The sequence below is a fragment of the Neoarius graeffei genome, chromosome 11 (genome assembly GCF_027579695.1).
Source record: "Neoarius graeffei isolate fNeoGra1 chromosome 11, fNeoGra1.pri, whole genome shotgun sequence".
In the NCBI taxonomy this organism is placed as follows: Eukaryota; Metazoa; Chordata; class Actinopteri; order Siluriformes; family Ariidae; genus Neoarius; species Neoarius graeffei.
Window position 1 is genome coordinate 20,511,774 of NC_083579.1, and position 6,712 is coordinate 20,518,485.

At 44.4% G+C, this 6,712-nt stretch overlaps 1 pseudogene; it reads left to right on the top strand.

The window, feature by feature from the left end:
• Window positions 1-1,151: 1,151 nt before the first annotated feature.
• LOC132894712 (U1 spliceosomal RNA) lies at window positions 1,152-1,306 on the top strand (annotated as a pseudogene).
• The last annotated feature ends 5,406 nt before the right edge of the window (window positions 1,307-6,712 follow it).

The following is a 6,712-nucleotide window of genomic DNA, read 5'->3' on the forward strand; positions in this document are numbered from 1 at the left end:
GACCATATAAACTCTTATGGCACATTGCATGTCTATAGGCAATGACAGTTTGAAGCAGAGTGTGAATTTTTATACAATTGCTTCTTCTTGACAGAAGATAACCATCCCCTGACATAAACCATTCAGCCATTTTCCACTCACAAGTCAGTGTGCACACGGAGATGACTTTTAAGCCCAGCTGCTGATTTGCACAATTTCCCACATATCCGGCAACACAGATTGCAGCATTCTGAGGGTAAGTCTTTATGGACCCCAAGATGTATTTTGAGTTCACCCAGTGACCTGTAGATCTTACCACATACAGGGCATTGGTTGTCTGAAGGTGGTTTTGGAACATTATGAACTGGGTGACCCTGCATGCACATATGGGATCTGCAGTGACTTGCAAGACCATCTTTAGACAGGAAAACACAATCACAAGTAACAGAGATGAAATTAGATCTAAACTCATCTGGAAGGGAGGATAGATCTTGCTTGCGCAAAGCTCACTTGATTTGAGCATGTTCTATTCTCTCAGGCTCAAACTGGTCACAGCCTTAATGGTGTCAAGTCAAGTTTATTTGTATAGTGCTTTTAACAATAAACTTTGTTGTAAAGCAGCTTTACAGAATTTGAACAACTTAAAACATGAGCTAATTTTATCCCTAATCTATCTCCAATGAGCAAGGCTGTGGTGACAGTGGCAAGGAAAAACTCCCTCAGACGACATGAGGAAGAAACCTCGAGAGGAACCAGACTCAAAAGGGAACCCATCCTCATCTGGGCAACAGCAGACAACATGACTATAACATTAACAGTTTTAACATGAAGTCAGTTTCGTTGATGTTATAAACTCTTCATTGACTGAAACTTGAATGCAAAACTGTTCATGACAACTACATTCTTAAAGTTAGCAAGTCAACTGTAGTCCTCAGCCATAAAAGCATTACTGTAAGAGTCCAGAGCATCCTCCAGGTGTGACTTTCAACTGTCCACATGGGGCTGTCCTCCACAGGAGCAATGCGAGGAGACTCCAACCAGACACAGGGCACCCGGATGGATCAGGCAGGTCCAAGGAGCGGAAGAGGTCAGCATCTTGATCCCAGGTTGTAACATGTAACTCAGAGGGACAGATTTGGGGGGGGGGGGAGAGAGAGAGAGAGAGAGAATGCATACTTACCTGGTAGGGGCAACATCATGATCAAGAAAGTGGTTTGCCCAAATTGAGGCTCAGCCATTGCACTCAGGCTGTGCTGACCTTTGTGAATTCCTCAAATGCAGGTATCTCAATTGCATAACTTAATGGTGTCATGCCACATGGACCTTTCATAGGCTAGCGCCTCCCACTTCGACTCATTAATCCTTAGCAATTTCAGGTTGGATTTGATGGAGTCCTTATATCTCTTCTTTGGTTTGTACTGAGGATGTTTACATAATGTGAGTTCTGCATACAGGAGCTGCTTTGGTAGCCTAGAATCCTCCATCCTGACAACATGACCTGGCCAACGCAGCTGGCTCTGAATGATCCATCTTTCAATACTACAGGTGCCAGCTTGCTCAAGAACAACAGTATCTGGAGTGAAAGAGTCCCATTTGATGCCAAGAATTCTCCTAAGACAATTCTGATGGAATCTTTCAAGCATCTGGATGTGACGGTGATGGGTTGTCCAGGTTTCAGATGAGTAGAGATGAGAGAACACATGACTCATATACTGTTAGCTTAACTCTCAAGGTGATACCACAATCAGCCCATACTCTACCCTCAAGCTTACTGTGGAACCAGAGCAGGTGGGTGGAGCACAGAAGCACGGTAGGCCAGAACTGAGTTCTCAGAAACTCTTTTATTTTTAAAGTTATATGTGGCTTTTCAGCTCATTCACTCTCTCACACGCGCACACATGCATTCAGGTCGGGAGAGAGCTCCCTTTCTCTGCTCTCTCTCTCCTTTTATAGGGCACGGTCACTGGGGAAGACACACAAACACAGTAACTCACATCAGGTGCAGTGATTCTGCCACTTACCTTCCCTGACTCCACCCTCCATTTACAGACCAATGCTTGACCACGCCCCCACTGCCACACTTACCAAAGGCCAAAGCAGCCTTATGAATTCTCTGATGGATCTCTGCATCAAGGCAACTGTCCTTTGATATCATCGAACCAAGATATTCAAAGCTGTCCACAACATCAAGCCTTCTCTCACTCATAAAGATGTTTGGTTCAGAGTAAGGTTGACCTGGCACTGGAATGAACATAACTTTAGTCTTCTTAAAGCTTATAATAAGTCCAAAGGCAGAGCAGCCACTGGAGAACCTGTCCATGAGAAGTTGCATATCTTCTTCCATATGAGCAACAAGATCTACATCATCAGCATACAGAAGCTCTCTCACAAGACACTCAAAAGTTTTGGACTTGACATCAAATCAACGGAGATTGAAAAGCTTTCCTGTCATCCTGACACGTAGATAGACACCAACATTACAACCTTGAAAAGCAAAAGCAATGTCTACAGCAAAATAAATTGAGAATAGGGTAGGCGATAAGATGTCACCCTGCTTTACCCCATTATCAATGCTTATAGCCTTTGAAAGTAATCCATTAAAGTTTATTTGGCCTGTCATGTTATCATGCATCTGCCTGATCATACTAACAAAATCAGGTGGGCAACCTAGTTTTCCCAAGATCACCCAGAGAGCATCCTGATTAACTGTGTCAAATGCCTTGGTCAAGTCAACAAAAACTTGATACAAAGGCAGCTTATGTTCAACACATTTCTCTTGTAGTTGTTGTGCACAAAAGGTCATATCCATGGTGCCACGACCCACTCTGAAACCTGACTGACTTTCTGATATGACAGAGGAAGAGAGATATGTTAAAAGTCGATTGAGCAAAAGTCTTGCAAAAACTTTACCAGCCACTTTGAGGAGGCTAATGCCCCGATAATCACCACAGACTGATTTAAGACCCTTTCCCTTGTAAATAGACACAAGAATGGCATCAACCCAGTCCTTAGGAACAGGGTTTCCTGACCAGACTTTCAATATTAAGGCATGTATCTCAGTATGGAGTTTATCCCCTCCATGCACCAAAATCTCAACTGGAATCCCATCAAGACCAGGAGATTTACCAGTATTCACCTCCTTAATGGTTAATTTTATCTCATGAAGGGAGGGTGGATTCATCATATCCACAAGAATGGGGCGTTGAAGTAGGTTATTGATAAAAGAATCATCAATGGACAAAGGATTGTGAAAAAGATCAGTAAAATGTTCAGTCCATCGAAACATGATTCCATCAACATCTTTAATCAATCTTGAACCATCTTTGGATTTAAGAGGAGCAGCAGCTAATGACTCAGGCCCAAAAGCTTGTTTGATAAGATTATAGAAAGCTTTTGTGTCTTTTTGAGTCACTAAAAGAGGTCATTGTTGAAGAATGGAAAAAGATTGATGTTGCAAAATGTCACCAACTTGTTCATTCCATGCCTAGAAGACTTGATGCTGTCATTAAAATCATGGCGGCCATACAGAGTACTAGATGTATTAGGTTTTGTTGTGGGGTGTACTCATTTTTGCACCACCCTAATTTGAGTAAAACTGAAAAAAAATGTGTAATCTAAGTTTGTTATTAACCTTACTTTCACGTTATAAGTTAAACAGATGTTATATTAAACTTTGTCTTGTCAACATTTTGGAAATTGTGTTCACTGAGATATTGTTTAAAATGTTACTTTTCAAAGGGGGTGTACTCATTTATGCTGAGCACTGTATATAAACTTGACATTGAAAGTTTGACAACAAATCAACATGGTTTTTTGAAGCAAGGCAGCTTTTTTGACCTAGGCCTAGATCTAATTGTAACACTTCTCTGAGGTGGGATAATGAGGAACTGGGAGGCAGGCTTCAATCACAAGTGAGTTTCATTGCTAGCTTTGCTTTTACTTTCAGTGATGACACTTGTGTGTGTACACACAAACAAAGACGATTCTTGGTGGTTCAGCTCTCTCTCAACTGGCTGTCTGTAAGACATACAGAGATGCACATTGATACACAGCCAGTAATTAGATACAGGTGAAACTCTTCACGTTATCTGCTGGTTCAACTTGATTCCTCATCATTCACAGCCGACACTCGACCACACCCTTGCTGCCACATACCCCCACCGCCGGACTCAGGCCGGGCAGCTATCCGGCCTGCATCTGACTCCCCCCTGATGGGAGAGGTAATCTGCCACCACCATCTGTGTCCCCCTAGCTTGTGAACCACTTCAAACTTGAAGGGCTAGATACCAATGAGTCATCCACGCATTGGCATCCTTCATGTGGTGGAGCCACTGGAGCGGGGCATGGTTGGATCAGAGGGTGGAAGGACATACTAGCAGGTAGTACTGGAGAATGAGGACCACTCACTTGATGGCCAAACACTCCTTCTCTATGGTGCTGTACTTCAACTCTTGCCCTGAGAGCTTACGGCTGATGTACATCATTGGATGCTCCTCCCCCTCTACCACCTGGGACAAAACAGCCTCCAGCCTTCTGTCTGGCACATCAGTCTGCAAAACAAAAGGGAGAGAAAAGTCAGGTGAATGCAACAGTGGGCCCACATGGAAGGGTGATGAACTGGTGTCAACCAAATGGAGTGGAAAAGGCTGCTTTTTCCCAGGAAAATGGAGTCAAGGGGATCTGCCAGTATCCCTTTGTCAACTCCATTGTCGAATAAAAGTGAGCCATGCCTAACCAATTGAGCAGTTCATCAATGTCGGGCATCAGATATGCATCAAATTTAGACACCGCATTGACCTTTCTATAGTCCACGTAGAACTGGATCATTCCGTCAGTCTTGGGAACTAAGACCAGTGGGCTGCTCCAGTCTCTGTGTGACTCCTCAATTACTTCCATGTCAAGCATCACCTTGAGTTCATTCCGGACCACATTTTTCTTGTGACTGGGGAGCCAATACAGGCTGTTGCACAACACCATGCCCAGATTAGTCTCAGTGTGGTGATTTAGTGTTTTGTCCTGATCTAGATGCCCAGCCATGGGATTATGATGAGCCACATGGAATAAAAGTTCCCTGTGGCTCTTCGGGACCAACAACTGTCATCTCTTCCTTAGTTTGAGTGTCCTGTGTCACTCAATATAGCCTATCCTTAATAATACAAAAAATATGGAAAGGAAAGTGCAACATTAGGCTGGAGGTTTTGACCATCAATTACTTTCATTTGGTCAAAAGCATGCCTCAGACTCTCATCTTGTGCCTGCTCCAGCAAGAAATCCCCTGAGGGATTTCTCAGAGTGAGCAGGAGTGGTGCCCTCCCCCCTCTCCATGTCATCATGATGCAGAGCTGACACTGATGGCTCTGTGACTGCCTCCCCAGCCAATGTTGCAGCAGGAATCCTTGTGATGTGCTAGTGCAGGACCCATCCACTACTAATTGTTTTATTAATGTTCTAAACCCTGGCCAATCTGTTCCCAGGATAAGTGGATGGGTAATGCCTAGGTCAGACAGCAGAAAGACACATGCTGCCATCTGAGATCGGTTGGGTGGCGACTGACTGCAGGTGGATGCAGGCATTTTGTGTCAAATCCTTCATTGTGGTCAGATTTATTGCAAGATGCAGAGTTTTTAAACTGAATCTTGTCACGAGCCAGCAGGGAACATCTAGGTCCTGATGCGATCTTTCACCCCATTACCCGGCTTCCCCCGAGGTTTCCCCCGAGTTTTCCCCTCACTGCGGCCAGCACACCTGTCTCTCATCAGCTCATCCACAACTGTTATACCGCTTGGATATTCATTCAGCATGGGATTATCTTTGCCTCAGAATATGGTTTTTCGCTCCCCCCCCCCCCCCCCCCCGGTTTTTGTATACTATTGTGTATACCTGCGATTTTGTTATTGCAGGTACATGCAAGTATAGTTGAAAACTAGTTGCAGCCTGCCATCTGACCTGGGCATAAGGCTCAGACTAACCACTGCCTCCACACTATGCTTTTCTCCCCAGAATTGAACAGTGATGGGCATTTGTGGATATTTGTGGACATCCCTGTGTACACACCTCATCTTCACCAATTGTGCATTTCCCAGTGCCCCACACTGAATCAGGCTTTGATGCATGGAGGTCTGATTACAACCAGAATCCTTCAAAGCCTGAGGTTTTCCCCCTTGAATACTCAGACGTGGTATGTTCCTGTTTGATCGAGGGAAGCCCGTGGCATGTCAGAAATGCAAATCAGAATTCCTGCCCCTTCACAAAAGTACTGATTCCAGGAAATCTCAACTTTCCCACTGCACTGATAGACCTGCCCAGACTCGCTCCTGGTTTTGGTGGGCATGGATGAGTCCACCTGTGGAGAGACAGGGAGGGTTAGGGGCAGCACAGACACCAAAAAAGAAGGGAGTGAGGAGACATGAGGGAAAATGTGAGTTTGGAGAGCGAGTCTCGGGGGACTTGGCCTCCGTCTCTGTGGGGCTGACCTATTCTTACCCTGACCTATTCTGAAGTTCCCAAGTGTTTTTAAAGTGTGACCTGTTCCAAGTCACTAACAAATTGTTTACATTGCTTGGTTGTCGGCAATGGAACACACAAAAAATGCTTTCCCTTATTATCATGTTTATTATTTTTGCAACCATAGGCTTTGCATTCTGCCATTTTTCAACAACGTTTTGTATATCTAGCTGCATCGCGGTGTCAGGAGCAGTGATCCACTCAAGATACAGGAAACCTATCTATTCTA